This window comes from Cydia amplana, chromosome 12 (genome assembly GCF_948474715.1).
Source record: "Cydia amplana chromosome 12, ilCydAmpl1.1, whole genome shotgun sequence".
Classification (NCBI taxonomy): Eukaryota; Metazoa; Arthropoda; class Insecta; order Lepidoptera; family Tortricidae; genus Cydia; species Cydia amplana.
In genome coordinates this window covers 1,479,288-1,498,637 of record NC_086080.1, presented here as the reverse complement: position 1 = coordinate 1,498,637, position 19,350 = coordinate 1,479,288, and the positions used below count along the sequence as shown (strand labels likewise).

Sequence of the window (19,350 nt, the reverse complement as noted above, 5' to 3'; positions counted from 1 at the left end):
GTGACAAAAAACAAACACCAAAGACAAAATTCATAAACCTGCTTGAATTTCACGTGCCATTAAGTGTAACTTGCACATATATTAGAGTCTGTTCGGAAAGAGAAGAGTCGTGGAATGTATTGGGCCCCATTCATTCCACGACTCTTCTCTTTCCGCACAGACTGTAGTTAAGAGCCAACAGGAGCTGAGATTTAAATATTTTAGGTAAATATACCCATCTCGCTAACGGAAGCGGCTCCTGAAACTAGTGCGATAAGGACAAGGCGAAAAATCCTGCGTAAAAATCTCAAAAATCGAGGTTTTGTACTCGACTGTTTCCTCCAATCGCAACCAAATTTGGAAATCTAAATGATTATAAAATTATCTGTGTCGGACCGTTTTGCTTTTTTGGGCATTTCTATTTAAAGTTGTACCCTTAAGTTTTTCGCATGTCCCCTTACATTTTTTGCGATTTACTCTTAAGACGAATTTTTTAACTGGACAAACGATGTTTTTTATTGAAATATATTATATGGACACATCATTTATTAAGTTTAATGCTCAATAAGTCACTTTTTTCTTACTTAAAATCAGGCTTAAAAACTTAACTTGCTTAACAAACATAACGAAGAGGACAAATCGTCAAACGTGTACTATGCGTCGTTGAAGAGTTCCGTTCTGATCATCATCAGCAGTTCCACTTCATCAAATGTCACTTTTTTAAATGTATATGCTTGATTTGTTGATAAAAACACAAAAATCACTATATGTATGCCTTTAAGATTTGAGGAGTTCCCTCGATTACTCATGGATCCCATCATCAGAACTGGGTTTTGACAAAAACGGGACCAATCTGTATGCATATACATACAATCAAAAAAAAAAATCCAAAATCGGTCCAGTAATGACGGAGATATGGAGTAACAAACATAAAAAAAAAAAAAAATAAATAAAAAAAACATACAACCGAATTGATAACCTCCTCCTTTTAGATTTGGAAGTCGGTTAAAAAACATTGCTCTAGCTTCAAAACCCACGGAGGAAACAGTCGAGTACGTTTGTATGGAGAAATGACCACTCCAGCCAGCCTATTATGGATAGCTTTATCCATCTTTATCCACGTGATAAAATAACTGTCACTGTTTAACACCGTGGGAAAGAAAGTGACGGACACCGTTTTATCACGCTGTCACGTAGACAAGAAACACCAACATATCCGTACTGTTGGCTCTTAAAATAGATTAATTTACTCATCTGTGTTACTCGTAGGTCAAGGTTCTATACACCGCCAGACCTCAAAGATGAAAAAACATAGACCCACCACCCACAGCGCCGCACGTGCGATGCCGCCGGGATGTTTAGCTTAGCTCAAACCCGTTTCTTTGGCGGTCTGCCCCAATCAGTGTTTGCGAAAGTGTAAATGTGTATAAACAGGAGTTTTTCTGAGCATCGTGTTGAATAAATATAGATTAGGTTTGTGAGTGAAAAAATATGGGTTATGTTTTGAGATAGTTGTCAATGTGAGATTAAGGTTTAAACAACCTTATTAAATAACACCAGGGGCCCATTTCTCAAAAGCTTGTAACTTATTGTAATAAAAGTGGAAGTCCCTTTCTAACGAAAGCTGTCAAAAACTGACATCCGCTTGTATTACAAGTAACAAGCTTTTGAGAAACGGGCCCCAGGACGTATATACGAGGGGTGTTCAAAATATTCTCGATATGAGAATGAAAACAAACAAGTACGAAAAGTTTGATATTTTTATTTTTCAATATACTCCCCCCCTATGTTCATACACTTAAAAGATCGATCAATTATTTTTTTTAATCCCTCGTAAAAATATTTTTTATCTTTCGTGTAAAAATGCTCCTCCACTGCCGCCTTCAATGCTTCATCGTCAGAAAATTTATTTCCACGCAGATCCTTTTTAAGATTGGGGAGCAAAAAGAAGTCGCTGGGGGCTAAGTCCGGACTATACGGTGGGTGAGTAACAGTTTTAAACCCACGTTCAACAATAGCTGCCTTGGCAATATGAGCAGTATGGACGGGGGCGTTGTCATGCAGAAGCAGAATACCTTTGGTTAACTTTCCTCGCCTCTTTTCTTTAATTACATCCTTTAATTGACGTAGAATGTTAGCGTAGTACTGTCCTGTGATATTTACACCTTTTTCTTTATAATCGATTAGTAATACTCCTTCACAATCCCAAAATATCGTGGCCATGACCTTGCCAGCTGAAGGGATGACCTTCAACTTCTTGGGATGAGCTGAACCCTTAATGTGCCACTGCATGGACTCTTGTTTACTCTCTGGGTCATAATGATGAACCCAGGTTTCATCTCCAGTAACTATTCTTTGCAGCACCTCATCAGGATTTTCACCGCACAGGTCAATAAAATCGGAACAACAAGCTACACGCATGTCTTTTTGAAGCCGAGTCAGCATTCGCGGAACCCATCTTGCACTTACTTTTGACATATTAAGATGGTCATGTATAATATCATGTACGGTACCAATAGAGAGATTGGTTACTTGTGCTACAGATTTTACCTTCACTCGACCATCTTCCAATATAAGTTTTTCCACTTTATCAATATTTTCTTGTGAAGTAGCTACTACAGGCCGGCCAGGTCTAGGGTCATCTTCAATACTCTCCCTTCCGCGTTTAAACTCGCTTGACCACTTTTGAATGGTAGATAAAGAAGGAGCAGACTCACGGTAAACACAATCCATTTCCTCTTTTATGGTTTTTTGATTTTTACCCTGTTTTGTCAAGAATTTTATCACGCATCGATGTTCTAATTTAGTTAACATTGTCAATTCGCACAGGATGTTCATGTTTGTTCAGCAATTGCAGAAAAACAAAAGACTATCTCGGTTCGAATTATACTTTTTTTTAATGTCAATGAATAAACCTTAGCGGCCAGTAACGAAAGAAATTTTAGAAGAGGTCGTAAGATATCAATACCGAGAATATTTTGAACGCCCCTCGTAGGTACGATAATTATGATTCTTTATCGCTTACCAAATTTTACAAGAAAAAAATCTACTAATCTACTACAAATAAAATTAACTATTAAGTACTTATAATAAGATCGTAAAGTTTTTTCGCCAGATTTTGATTTTTGGTAGGTAAGTTTCAAGAACTCCCAATTTGAGGCACACAGGCACTGGAACAGGGAGTGCTTTGCTCGTAATCATAACGGCCTCGACTACGCTCGTCTTTGTAAACACAGGCATCGGTAATTTAACAGAGTAAATACAAAATAATATTTTAATAACACCACTACAAACAGTACGTATGCAAACAAACACCCTATTTTAATCGATTTCATGTAACGAATGGACTGAAATAGCATTCTATATTGACTTCAAATTCCTATTACCTACGAACATTTTCTTTGATTAAGGGCTCATTTGCACCATTCACTAACCCGGGGTTAACCGGTGAAACCAGGAGTTACCATGATTACCAGTACAATTTGACACTGAGTTAACGGATTATCCGCATAACCCCCCGGTTATGCGGATAAACCGTCGCCATCTTAGCCGCCGCCATCCCATTGAAGTTACTGATTTAAAATAACATTCTGAAATAACATGAACAATATTTAAAACACGACCGAAAGGCGACAACTGTAAAACGTACGATACACGTGCGGATAGGTAGATAATTCGCAACTCGTTTCGATTTAAAACGTTGCTAGAAATTCTAATATGACAATTTTTAGCAAAGCAAACTAGTACCCGATATAGATTTTTATGTTACGTAAATGTTCATGGGTACGGTGACAGGTGTGATCTCCATACAATTTATAACGTCGAATCAAAGATGACATCTGTCAGCACAACCATCCCTGTTTGATAAATACTATCGTTAGTATCATTCAAGCATGTAATTTTAAAAAGAGAGCGTAATTTTTATTGTATGGAAGCAGCTTTTCAGCGGCGGGTTCGTGTGTCTCTTAATTCCGAACATGCCTTCAATATGTCCAATCTGATCCAGAGAAAGAATCGATTTTTTACTCCGAACATTAATCTTTCCAATTACGCTCGGAGCCACTAGGAGTAACTATTTACTTTCAAAACGGCTTAACTCTATTATTATCCAACCATTTTAATACCTTTCTACAACTTCGTCGATTTAATTGAATTGATGAGAGGAAAAAATCGAATTGGCCAATTGAATTTATCGCAATTTAGTTTTTGTTCGAGCGATTATCGCGTAAGGAATACCGACACCTAATGTAATAGTTTAATTAGTGTAGTCGGGATTGTTTAAAGCTTCGGCAATTTGTTGGACCTTTAATAGCTTTAAGAGACTAACGACCCGATTCGAACTTTAACTCACGTCAAGTCTAGATACGATATGGATTAGATATGTCAGTGTCAAAAGTGACGTTTCTGTTTGTTTTTGATATTTATGTATCTTAAAGTTCGAATCGGGCCGAAAGTAATGATCATTATTTTCAATCATCTTTTCCGATATCCAATTGTTTAACACATTCACTGCCAGCGATCCGCTAGGCGGGCTCTCTGTTTGTAGGTGCTTTTCGCTACTTACGGGTTTTCCCGTGTTATCGGCTAAGCGCGTAGCTCACTCTGGTTAGGTAGTACCGTACATGTTTTGTGATCGTCACGAATAAAAATCTTTATCTATAAATCTTTAAATGAAAAGTCTTTGGTACGATAATCAATAGCATATACACGCAACACATGATCACTGATAAATCCGCAATAACTCACGAAACTAAAACACCGCGGAGGAAAAAATACAATAGTAATAAAAAACACAATAAGTAAAGTTCATGGGTCTGACTTCGGTAAGCGCGCGGTGGCGCCATCATCAGACATCAACAATTAGGAGGTTGATTGCATGTCTATATTCTTTATACGTCCATTGTTTTTCTTCTACCATACCTTGAGGAGACGCTACTAATAGTTTAATTAGACTGCGAAGGCCTGTTCGTAAACACTACTACAATTTGTTTGACCTTTGTCGCACTATTTATTGTATTTATCTTGACGTTGTTGAGTTGTAACACCATACGATTCAAGATAATTATAAAACCAGTTGAAAATAAAATGTACATTGCCAGACGGTTAAAAAATCTGGGAAAGGTGTAATTCAAGGTTAACAAAGTTTTATTTACGAAGTTACAGTTTAATGATCATAAAATTTTGCTCGTAAATTAGCATTGATAATGATAAAGTACACACATTATAATACTTAACCCTCTCGTAGAATTAATATTATGAAAAAAAAATTGAGAAGATATTTCCTAATGTTTTCATTAAAAACCTTGGAGGATATAATCAAACGGAGACGCCATGTCTGTAATTTTCTGTACAAAACAGTCTGCCGATTTTTGCGGGGGAGGGGAACGTCAAATGTATGCGTAACGTAAAAATAGCCATGTCAGATAAACGTCAGTACATACATTGTGTATGACCGTTGGCCGCCTATTTTCGACAGAGGGGAAAGCCTGTTAATGGCTACTCCGTTTAGTTGTATCCTCCAAGTTAAAAACAGACAAACACACTGTAAAACAGGTAGCTAATTATGAACAACTTAAAATTATTTTGTTCTGTCAGTATGATTAAAGAAGCCTAGAGGGTGACTAGTACGGCTACCATCAATGGCACTGATATAAACCCGGTCGAGAACGTAATTTACTTTCTATACATCTCGCTCGTACTCGATATTAGTGCAAACGAAAGTAAATTACGTTCTCGATAGCGTAAATGTCAGTTTTGACACTGTCAGTGACTCATGGTACGGGCTTTGAACTTTAGAAAATTGATATAAATCTGTTATGGGTATGATCAACATTCAACAGTGTCAACAGTGTCATTGTCATGTTGGTGTCATTTCTTTTTTTTTTTTTTCATTTATTTATTAACACAAAATATTTACATTCAAAAAATTATGACAGCGAACAAAGCCCCCTGAGTCTTAACTGCCGCTGTAATCGCTCTTATATTTACTCTTAATATATTATATTAAACTATGGAGTATTTCATTTTACGAAGTCGGCATTCATGTCTCTTATAATGAGGTGTTAGAGTCTAGATGCACATGCACCCCGTCTTCGTGATATGAGACATTCCTATTCCTATTCCTATGTGTGTGTGTGTGTGTGTGTGTGTGTAATTTACTTAACTAAGATAAAGGGCTTTCAATATTTGTTTACACTTATGTGGGTTGTTACTAATATTATTATAAGTTACTTCGGGTAGTTCGTTTAGGGTATGTGGTAACAAATATTCCCATCGTCGTTTTCCATTCTACTAGCAGACTACTTCTACTAGCTGTTTTTAATTTATAATTTAGAAACTATTAAAATCCTCCACCTCCTGGACTGGTCGACTCCACTGGCAATCTGGGAGCTGGAAGCTTCTCCGTAATTTTTGTTCAATATTATTTAGATTGTTAATTTTAGTTTAGGCATATTCATGGGACATTAATAGACATTATTAATACTTTTACTTTTTGTAATATACAAATTGTAATATGGAATTGTGTAAACTTTCCTAAAAGAGGTAGGTAGAAATTCATTCGGATCCGTCAACTACCACGCCTGCTATCGGCCGACGATGTAGCGCGCCCGATAAGGCGGTGCGTAGGTTCACAGTTTGTACGCCGCCAAGACAAAAGGCTGGATCTTTTTATAAAACTCACATCGCTAGCCAGAGCGATATTCGAGGTGTTTTTGTAACTTGTCGAGATATAAGTTATCTACCTAAGCATAGAGAAATATAGTAAGACAAGAGTGCTCACTCCATACATCAGTTCAAACTATTAATTTCAGTGTCTACATCTAGCATCGAGTAGCGGAACTATCAGTACTGCTACTTGACAATAGATGTAGCACCGACCGGAAAGTCTTATCTGAACAGCATAAGACTTTCCGGTCGGTGCTACATCTATTGTCAAGTAGCATGTACTGATAGTTCCGCTACTCGATGCTAGATGCTAATAGTCTTTTTGGTACTAAAACTGATGTATGGAGGGAGCACTCTATGTATTTCTCTATGACCTAAGTTATCTGGATGTGTCAAAAATGTCAAAATAACACTGATTCCATTATGTTACATTTTTATATTCCAACGAATAATAATTTTAATTACAAATTGGTACCTAACAATACAAAATAATTATACTGTGTCATAAATATTTTGTAACACTTGAAGCAATAAAAATGAAATCAACAACATCATCTCGATGTGAATAAAATGCCATTTTAGGATTTATCACTTCATAAAATTGTTAATTTAAGTTTGATTTTTTCATGATGTGGCTAAAGTTTATTTTTTTATTCGGTAGCCTGAAATGACAGTTCATAGTATGAACATAAAATGTCATTTCATACTATGAAATGTCATTTTAGTCTACCGAATTAAAAAATACATTTTAACTCATTATTTCACGGCCACATCATGAAATGGTGAATTTTAAGATCTAGCCCCAACATCGATAATTTTATTCTATAAAATTATGTAAAATGTATTTTTCTGTTTGTTGTTTTTTTTATTATATTTTTTTGCAATTCAATATAACTATATAACTTTATACATCTCTATGTAACTGTAATACCTACTTTAGTTTGAATTGATATTTGCGGTTATATGTATTTCATAATTGTTGATGCGTTTTTTTGCGTGTATGTAAATTCCATGTTGACGTGTAAAAGTTCCCTTCTGGCCTATTTGCTGAATAAATGTTGATGTTTGATCAGTTTGATGTATTAGCGTGATGATACCGCCATGTCGCGAATCTTTGAATACGGCCACTGAAAATGGCCATATAACTTTAAAATGTGGAACTGAGCCATCGACGCCGTCCCGATAAAATTCCGTCTGGCTATTTATTTTGCGGCGCGCATTAACGCGCCGGTAATTAAGCATCGAAATGTCGCTGTAACCAGGCGTCGGGCTAAGTAATAGCCACGGTTGTGACTTTTTGTATGAACCGCGAAATGCCAGACGAGAAGAACTGGCAAAATGTTGCATTAATGAAATAAAAAAGTGTTATTTGAATCTTGCGACTTTCATAATACTTAATTACTAGAAGCATATTTGTTTTATAGTTCGACAAATTATAAAATGGAACATAATTTATTACTGAATCTCAATTTGCTTTCATATTTACCGAACGAAACGCAACTTTCACTGTTGCACTAACATGGAACACTGATTATTAACCAGATTTGGCCCATTTTCACCTTGACGGTTGAATTCAAAACCAAAATTGTAGGTATTTTAAACAAATTCCCAAAAAGTTAACTACCTATAAAAAAATTGTGTGGTTAAAGTTATTACTTAAGCTATTTACTACCCATTTTTAAGGCCTTATTTTACGAAAGAATTCGCGAGACGAAAATAGTTTTATGCACTAACTAGGTTGTGCAAAATGTCAAACACATTATAGAGGTCATAAATCTGGATTTATTTACGCTTTTATCAGTTTAATGTACGATTTTATGACACCATAAAAGTTTTAATGTGCATTTTTTTGGTTAAAAGTGCGTGTACCATGTAATATAATAGTTATAATACAAGTACTAAGACAAACGCTCTTACATATAATTCAACTAGTTAAAATTGCGGCATAATTAATGAAAGATTTTTATCATTTGGGGATAAGGTCGCCATAGACTAAAGTTATTTTTCATCAACCCTCCCCATCCCTATTCCCTCTGCGTCAGCGCATAGGGCCCAAAACTCGGTTTTGAAAACCGTTCAAGATACACTCTAAAAAAAATTTGGTTGGCCCTATCAATATCTTGATAGTCGTAATCAAGCATCTTGATTCCATACGAGCCTAACAAGAACTTAGACACATCAAATAAGGTAATTCTGATTGCTATTACTATATCTATGTAACTGAACCAATTAAGATCTTGTTCAATATTTACACGAAAAATAATTATGCTAACTAATTGATCCTAGCAAGATCAACTAAGGGCTTGATAATTATTATCATGATAAGTTACTGTACCAACTAATACAAACAAGTCAGTTTAACTAAGATGTAGGTCAATATCAACATGAAGAATTACTGTATTAACTATTTGACCCAAATAAGTTCAACTAAGAACATGATTACATCGACTAATGCACCTTATTAGCCTGAACTAAGATATTGTTAAATTTGAATCTCAATGGTTTAATCATTTCAACTAAGATGTAAATCAATGTTAACATGAAGAATTACTGTATCAACTATTTGACCCTAATAAGTTCAACTAAGAACATGATTGCATCGACTTATGCATCTTATTAGCCAGAACTAAGAAATTGTTAAATTTGAATCTCAATTGTTTAATCAGTTCAACTATGAAGCTTGTCTAGTACAATATACCATTCTTCATCAATTGTACTAGTACAATAAAACACAACAACAAACAACAAGCTTCATAGTTGAACTGATTAAACAATTGAGAATCAAATTTAACAAAGTAAAGTTTTATGAAAAGGGGGTAAATGAATAAAACAAAATATATATATAATAAGATGTTATTTATCCATCTAAACATTTAGAAAACTAAACGTTTTACATTTAAAAATCGAACTTTCTTTTACATAGGTACCTTACATATATATTATAATTAACATTTAAAACGGGCTACAAATATAATGACCGTTTGGCGTACAACCGTCGATTTCCCCCTTATGGGTACCCGTTGGCGGCAGGCTCGGGGACGTCTGTCGCCTACACGAGGTTCCCTGGGATGGCCAATGCGCAAAAAATGGCGCACTCTTAGAGAAGTAAACGGAAACAGTTCCTCCGAAGTCGAGTCCGCAGTTCGGACAGCCGCTGGCGGGGTTTCGGAAGCATGGTCCCGATCGTTTCCCGTGCCTCGCCTTAAAGCCTTGAGGCGGCCAACAGGGGTTTTACTGGGTAGACCTGGGGTCTCATTAGTCCACAACAGGGATTCCCACATAACCATCCCGGCCCGTCCCCGCGCCTTTTATTCCCGTCGCCGCGATTAGCACTTGCTCCATGTTGCACATACACTATTATACATTAGGTACACAAAGCAAAGGTAACACGTTCACTGTTCCAGGCTTGCCGTGAAATAAAGGCACAAGTAAAGTTTATTTCGTTGACGCGTACTTGAATGACTAAGTAGTTGAATGTTGAACGTCGAGGCTGAGACTGACTCCCCACTCGCACGGTCACAGGCGCCGCAGGGGCGCGGGCGGGGAGGACCGCGGGTGCACCGGCGCCCCCCTACTTATCTCTTGATTGAACGGATTAACTGATTATTTAATTTAATTATGAAGAAAATCGATTTAACAAATAATTCTTAATAGAATGGAATATTAGTTTCGTAATTAATACAATAACTTGATCATAATGGGATTGAATGTTTTATCTTCGTTGTTCTAAATATTATATGTTTAGTTGATTAAAATACCAAGTCTTATGTAAATCAACAAAGAGAAAATAATCACATAAACTATTAAAATGTTCATAACTATTAACATATTTATCTGTTTTAATTAATTTGTTAAGGATTGAATCAACCTACGTTACATAATTATGCCAACAAGTTAATGATAGATGCAAAGTATACAATTGTTAGGATTAATAACATACCTACTTTATTAGTTCAATCACAGATACACTTATTGTTTTAAGTAATCAGGTTTCTTTGATTTATATAAGATCGTTATTGTTATAATTAACTTAACGTCAACTAAGAGAAAACTGCTCTTAGTTGGTCTTCATTTTTTAGAGTGTACAGAAAAAGTGTGGCGGATCCTTAATAACTCTACTTACATACTTATTGACCTTTTAAATTTACACTATACCTGTGATATCACTTATAATTTTTTTCTACTCCAGCACTTAAATGTGTCAATTAAATGACTGACAGTGATATCTAAAGCAATGTCATTTGAATGCTTTGTCTATAGGCTCATAAGATGACTGCTAGCAGTCATCTTATGAGTATAATACAACTGCTTTATTTTTTTTAAAGATACAAGTTCCGATCATCTTGATTGAAAGAGGTATGTTTTCATTTACAATAATAACTCTTTTTTTTTTAAATAATAACCCTTTTTTTTTTAATAATAACTCAATTTTTTTTAAATAATAACTCTTTTTTTTTTAATAATAACTCTTTTTTTTAATAATAACTTTTTTTTTTTTTTTTTTTTTTTGCTGCAGCTGTCATAGAAAAAGTAATGTATGCAACAGCTCATAATTGGTTCTTAAAATTCTCGGGTCTTTTTTTACAAAACTCGACTACGTCTCGTTTTGTAACTTCGACCCTTGAATTTTAAGAACCCTTATTATATCACTGTTGCATAAACTACTATTTTCTACTCCAGCACTTAAATGTGTCAATTAAATGACTGACAGTGATATCTAAAGCAATGTCATTTGAATGCTTTGTCTATAGGCTCATAAGATGACTGCTAGCAGTCATCTTATGAGTATAATACAACTGCTTTATATTTTTTTTAAAGATACAAGTTCCGATCATCTTGATTGAAAGAGGTATGTTTTCATTTACAATAATAACTCTTTTTTTTTTAAATAATAACCCTTTTTTTTTTAATAATAACTCAATTTTTTTTAAATAATAACTCTTTTTTTTTTAATAATAACTCTTTTTTTTAATAATAACTTTTTTTTTTTTTTTTTTTTTTTGCTGCAGCTGTCATAGAAAAAGTAATGTATGCAACAGCTCATAATTGGTTCTTAAAATTCTCGGGTCTTTTTTTACAAAACTCGACTACGTCTCGTTTTGTAACTTCGACCCTTGAATTTTAAGAACCCTTATTATATCACTGTTGCATAAACTACTATTGTGCAATATACAGAAGATAATACTCATTTAATGACTTTTCTCAAATAGTAGTTTATGCAACAGTGATATAATAAGGGTTCTTAAAATTCAAGGGTCGAAGTTACAAAACGAGACGTAGTCGAGTTTTGTAAAAAAAGACCCGAGAATTTTAAGAACCAATTATGAGCTGTTGCATACATTACTTTTTCTATGACAGCTGCAGCAAAAAAAAAAAAAAAAAAAAAAAAAAAAAAAAAAAAAAAAAAAAAAAAAAAAATCAAAAAAAGAGTTATTATTAAAAAAAAAAAGAGTTATTATTAAAAAAAAAGAGTTATTATTTAAAAAAAGTTGAGTTATTATTAAAAAAAAAAAGAGTTATTATTGTAAATGAAAACATACCTCTTTCAATCAAGATGATCGGAACTTGTATCTTTAAAAAAAATATAAAGCAGTTGTATTATACTCATAAGATGACTGCTAGCAGTCATCTTATGAGCCTATAGACAAAGCATTCAAATGACATTGCTTTAGATATCACTGTCAGTCATTTAATTGACACATTTAAGTGCTGGAGTAGAAAAAAATACTTACGATATCCCCAACGTTTGTTTAATTTAAGTAAAATATATATTTTTTCTTAATTCCTTGTTCATTGTTACACTCAGTAGGGCAACGCATAATAATTAGGGCCGCTACAGATGGACTGCAACGTCGGCGTGCAGTTCCCATACAAGTTGCAGTCAGGTTGCAGTCCGTCTGTACCGGCCGGCCCTTAACTTCTTATAAAAGCTTGTAAAGTTAGTTGTTGGTGTTTCACGGACAAAAATGTCAACGAACTATTAAACAGTAGATCTTAAATCCTTTTTAATGAGTAGTATAAATAAGAGACCATTTTCGATCCGCCAAATATTTTGGCTCCCGAATTATGTGCTAATAAGCTAAAGAGTTCAGCTTGGCTATTCAAAAGGCAGTAAGTAATAATAAAGGTTACTTTTGGCCGGCAACGGTGCTGTTGCAGTGTAGGTGACATTCGGGAGGCAACTGCAGCTGAATTACTGCTGCGGCGTTGACATAACTATAACAGCATGCGACAGGCCCCAATTTCACCACGGTGACAGGTGCGACAATTGTAAAAACATCACTGTTGCTGACGTCACAGGCATCCATGGGCTACGGTTACCGCTTACCATCGGGTGGGCCGTATTCCTGTTTGCCACCATCAGTGTATTATTTAAAAAAAAACTTTATTATATCGGAAAAAACAGATATTTCTCTTACCAAGTTTCTGACAATTGTCACATAATTCCGACACAGAACTCATTTCCTGTCAAGAATTGCCGACAATTCTTTTAAATCTTGTGACAATTGTCAGAAACTTGGTAAGAGAAATAATCTGTTTTTTTTTTCGATATAATAAAGTTTTTTTAAATAATACAATGATGGTGGCAAACAGGAATACGGCCCGTTCGATGGTAAGCGGTAACCGTAGCCCATGGATGCCTGTGACGTCAGCAACAGTGATGTTTTACAATTGTCGCACCTGTCACCGTGGTGAAATTGGGGCCAGCACGTGAATGCACTGTATCTACACTGTACAGAGTGGGCCTTGCGACTGGGTCAGATTAAGGCCGATTTTTATTTAATTGTCCAAATTTTTTCGTTATATTTGGATAAGTTTGGTTTAAAGAGCTCATTATTCTGGGTGGAATTACTACAAAATCAATAGTCCCGAAAAAAAATACTTTGTTACGTTCCATTGTTTAATTGCTACATTAACATTCCGAATAAGGTTCGGCTGTTTTTATTAATGTGAATAGTGACAAAATGCTTTGTACTTCTAGAGTCCATCGGGTCTTTGTCAAATACTTGAAAACCTATGAAATTTTCTGATCTTCTTAAATGGCGTTTTACATTGTCCACAAGACGAATACAAAGTGTTTGTGAACACGCAACAATCTCAGCTGCACCTGCTATGAGGGGGCTCGTAACTTTGATGGCAATCTGAAGTGTTTGGAGTAATGCTCGTTTTATACGCTACCTAATTAGCGTAGGCTGTATGTCGTCACTCAGGAAGCGAGTGGACTTAATTGGGAGTTTGGCACATTATTAACTGATATTTTTAGCAAGTTTGCAATGTGTTCGATGTAACAGTAGGCATATGTAAATATACAGAATGTTGTTATGTTAAATGAGATTGAAATATGTAACTATATCATTTTATACAGTTAATTAATTAAAAAAAATTAAAGTGTTAGAAAGTCTAGAGGAGAGAAAATTTCTCATGTCGAAAAATTCATATCATTGTACCAGGTAGGTATACTCGTACTATCCATTCATTCATTCATTTATTTATTTCTATAATAATAGGGTACTTATTTCACTACTGTTAAATCAGTTTCTTTTTTTGAACATTCAATACGATTTTGTTACTACCAATGGAATTTATATGAAACACTCTCTAGCATACTGTGACGTCACAACCAAATTACTTATTACTCTTTATAGTGTTATACGGGTTTTAATATAGAAATTGTGTCTAAAAATGACTGCTAACTAAGTTTCTCTATTATTCTTCTGGTGCTTTATTTCATGCATGGTGTAAAATCATTTATTTTAAATTCAGTCAAACACCCTATATGATATCGTGTTAGACAACTCCTACAAACTAATACATGCACATAATTAAAATTGACATGTCAATAAATAAAATTAATTCATTCGGTGCTATCAAATTGTGCAAAAAACGCGTATCTCTGCCGTATTCGAACTTCAAGATATTCGCTAGTTCTCTTTTGCAGCTCAATTCGGGCAACCAATGTCACTTTTACGTTAGATAGTGTTAGATATCTATTAGATGTGAATTGGATCTCTAAGTCATATCGTGTGGAAATCGTTCAAGAGTATCTCCAGTGTCAAATTTGACAGATTAGATCTTAAACATATCGTTATCGTATCTTGGTGGCGTCTAAAAGATATTTAGTAGATATCTATTTCAAAATCCGAATCGGGCCCTCTATCTCTCTTATTATGCGTAGAATGCATATTAATATCCGTGTTTTAATTTACTCTTTGATGCCATTTGAGTCGTGATCAGTAATATGTTTTTCTATCTCCATCAGGGATGTTGCGGATGCCGATTTTTTGACATCCGCGGATGCGGATGCGGATGCGGATTTTTCAAAGCTCACATCCGCGGATGCGGATGCGGATGCGGATGTCAAGATAGTACCATAAAAAACGTCAAATTTCGCAACATCCCTGATCTCCATAAACAACGAGCAATTTAATGCCCCTACTCTTACTAAAATCAGACAAGATTTTTTTTATTTTTTGTTTATTTTTTGTCATTTATTTTACTTTTACAAGTGGCAATGTGGTATTTAAACAGCTTTGTAAGATGTTTCAAATGAAAAATTAAGTCAATTTTATTTCTAACTGGGACAAATGACAAAATTGATGTCAATGACAGTTCCGATTCAAAGAGGCGATTCAATTTACTAATTTAAATATCTTAATAAGCCGTTGTAATATCCTAAATCCACTTATAAAAGAAAAATAAGTGACAAAAAATAAACAAAAAAAAAAAAATCTTGTCTGATTTTAGTAAGAGTAGGGGCATTAAATTTCTCGTTGTTTATGGAGTTAGAAAAACATATTACTGATCACGACTCAGATGGCACCCTGTATACATAATATACTTACTTAATTTAAATGTGCTTTGTCACTTGTTGTTCTACTATTTTGCTCAGCTCATGTGATTTTCACTTAAAAAATATACGATTGAGTAAAACGTAAGCACATAATATAATTATAATTACGCTTGATACATACATTTGTCATTTCGATACTAACCATTAAGTCCGTACGATTTAATGTTCGAAGAACCGGCGAGGTCGCGGCCATAGCTCGATTTACCAGCTTCGGGCTATTCACAGATGTTTACCTGTAGATGGATTATATTAACCTTTTCGACGCCGTGTCAAACAAAAGCTGTCTCTCAGACGCCACGTCACCGAAGTGTCAAAACTGAAATTGAACTTTATGCATATGCACCTAGGTCTATGTTGCTCTGTGGTCTTTGACCGATTAATACGTCTTTGGCGTTGGACCTGCGGTGCGTATATATCGGTCATTGTTGTCCAAAAGGTTAAGACACAGGTCTCCAAATTTATTGACCCCAAGGCCAAGCCTTCGGCACTGCAGCTTCCTTTTCGCGGGCCGGATTGTATGGAATTTTGGATAAACAGTCATATACTTAAGCAGAGCTCAAAAGTCAAAACAAGCAAAATACAATACAATATAATTACTCTTTATTGTAAAATAATTGAAAAATAAAAGCTTATGTTTATTTTGTATCCGTGTTTTATAAATGTAACCCGGTCCATAGAGATAAATTGACTGAATAACTTCAGACTAAAATGAATTTGACTAACATTAATTCAGTAGTTTCGAAACTATACCGGAACACACGAACATACTACTTACATACGTAGGGATTATAGACTGCTAAAATCATAACCCTTCTCGTGGGTACATATGAGAGTGAAAAAAAAACCGGCCAAGTGCGAGTCGGACTCGCGCACGGAGGGTTCCGCACCATCAACAAAAAATAGAGCAAAACAAGCAAAAAAACGGTCACCCATCCAAGTACTGACCCCGCCCGACGTTGCTTAACTTCGGTCAAAAATCACGTTTGTTGTATGGGAGCCCCACTTAAATCTTTATTTTATTCTGTTTTTAGTATTTGTTATTATAGCGGCAACCGAAATACATCATCTGTGAAAATTTCAACTGTCTAGCTATCACGGTTCGTGACAGACGGACGGACGGACGGACGGACGGACGGACGGACAGCGGAGTCTTAGTAATAGGGTCCCGTTTTTACCCTTTGGGTACGGAACCCTAAAAACAGGAGTAAACATACGTATGTGAGACCAATATTTTCGTATTACTTAAAGATAGTAAAGTAAAAACAACCATCGCGCTCGACCTGGCAAAAATGTGAACATTCCTGGGCCCGATTTTATATACTACATAAATATATATTCGTAACGTTTATCAACTATTACCTAAATAAATAATATCTCATAGCTGCCAAGAGTGCCTAGCTAAATAGCACCATTCTATTTACATCATCAGTCTTTGCAAATCTTTCACAATGCGACCTCTAAGAAAGGTAATCTACATCACTATGCCTTGCATTCCCGCTAATTTTATATGTAATTAAGTATTATGATGGGCAATTAAACGAACGTGAAATATGTTCCAGGCTGCCGAGCTAGTTTATAGAGACTTCACAGAAATTGTAAAAAGGTTATTGCTGCAGGCACTTCGAGTCTTGAAACAGTGTTGCGAATGTTATTTATTGCATTTCGTTGTGAAAAATAAGTTTTTGGAAAAAGAATCATTTTTGGTACAAGCTTTTATCACTGACTGTACTTTTCTTTCCACATGCACAGAATAAATAATAGTACTAGGTACAGAAGACTCACTCTCTAACAAAACGCGTCTGTTACGATCAGCACAGATATGGCCGCTAGGTGGCGACAGCGCCACGCGCGGCTTATGGCTAGCCACCAAAATTGGTGTGGAACGGATGTACTTTTAGCTACCTGTAGCAAAGCGACGAAATCGCGGAGTGAGCCACGCCTGCCACAGGCAACTAATACTCATCGAGACAATTCTAAAACCCCAAACACAATTAGGTTGCCTTGTTTTATCACAGAGTTCCTATGGCCACCTTCTGTCTCCTTCATCAGATCAGCTCGATGGTACCATAATATTGCATTGTCACCAGACTTACATACGAGGGGCGTTCAAAATATTCTCGGTATTGATATCTTACAACCTCTTCTAAAATTTCTTTCGTTACTGGCCGCTAAGGTTTATTCATTGACATTAAAAAAAAGTATAATTCGAACCGAGATGTTCTTTTGTTTTTCTGCAATTGCTGAACAAACATGAACATCATGTGGGAATTGACAATGTTAACTAAATTAGAACATCGATGCGTGATAAAATTCTTGACAAAACAGGGTAAAAATCAAAAAACCATAAAAGAGGAAATGGATTGTGTTTACCGTGAGTCTGCTCCTTCTTTATCTACCAAAAGTGGTCAAGCGAGTTTAAACGTGGAAGGGAGAGTGTTGAAGACGACCCTAGACCTGGCCGGCCTGTAGTAGCTACTTCACAAGAAAATATTGATAAAGTGGAAAAACTTATATTGGAAGATGGTCGAGTGAAGGTAAAATCTATAGCACAAGTAACCAATCTCTCTATTGGTACCGTACATGATATTATCCATGACCATCTTAATATGTCAAAAGTAAGTGCAAGATGGGTTCCGCGAATGCTGACTCGGCTTCAAAAAGACATGCGTGTAGCTTGTTGTTCCGATTTTATTGACCTGTGCGGTGAAAATCCTGATGAGGTGCTGCAAAGAATAGTTACTGGAGATGAAACCTGGGTTCATCATTATGACCCAGAGAGTAAACAAGAGTCCATGCAGTGGCACATTAAGGGTTCAGCTCATCCCAAGAAGTTCAAGGTCATCCCTTCAGCTGGCAAGGTCATGGCCACGATATTTTGGGATTGTGAAGGAGTATTACTGATCGATTATAAAGAAAAAGGTGTAAATATCACAGGACAGTACTACGCTAACATTCTACGTCAATTAAAGGATGCAATCAAAGAAAAGAGGCGAGGAAAGTTAACCAAAGGTGTTATGCTTCTGCATGACAACGCCCCCGTCCATACTGCTCATATTGCCAAGGCAGCTATTGTTGAATGTGGGTTTGAAACTGTTACTCACCCACCGTGTAGTCCGGACTTAGCCCCCAGCGACTTCTTTTTGTTCCCCAATCTTAAAAAGGATCTGCGTGGAAATAAATTTTCCGATGATGAAGCATTGAAGGCGGCAGTGGAGGAGCATTTTTACACCAAAGATAAAAAATATTTTTATGCAGGATTAAAAAAAATAATTGATCGATCTTTTAAGTGTATGAACATAGGGGGGGAGTATATTGAAAAATAAAAATATCAAACTTTTCGTACTTGTTTGTTTTCATTCTCATACCGAGAATATTTTGAACACCCCTCGTATGTATGCAAATTTTCAGTTTCATTGGAAGTCGGGATGTGGGTCAAGTTTAACTTGCAAGATTTGACCCGTACAAATACATACATTTCATGTTAAATTAAAGCTTGTAAAATGAGCGAAATGGGACTAAAACTTTTTTAGTATGAGTTAAGTTTTATTTTGTTTTCGTAGTGGATTTTTAAAACGGGCATGTCTGTCTGTCCGTCTGCCATAATGAGATTGCAAAGTATAACTACTTCCCTTTTTTTTCTCTTACCTACTATCTTTCTTTCATGACTATTCGTATTAGAAACGTGTAAGTAACATTATGCAATATTTTTAGGCAACCAAGCAGACGAATCGCCTGGTGGTAAGCAATTGCTTACGGTAATTACCATCACCCATGGACACCTACAATACTATAGTGCGTTGCCGGCCTTTAATATGGGAGTACGCTCTTTTCTTGAAGGTCGTATCGGCCCGGAA

General features: G+C 35.6%; 2 long non-coding RNA genes across 3 annotated transcripts in view; both read left to right on the top strand.

The window, feature by feature from the left end:
• LOC134652872 (uncharacterized) overlaps positions 1-19,350 on the top strand; it is a 503,949-nt gene that overhangs the window by 108,249 nt on the left and 376,350 nt on the right. The gene's annotated exons all lie outside the window — the stretch shown is intronic.
• LOC134652874 (uncharacterized) overlaps positions 5,323-19,350 on the top strand; it is a 41,564-nt gene continuing 27,536 nt past the window's right edge. Inside the window, exon 1 of the long non-coding RNA XR_010097224.1 lies at positions 5,323-5,372. This is a non-coding gene — a long non-coding RNA (uncharacterized LOC134652874). The remainder of the gene's footprint in view (positions 5,373-19,350) is intronic.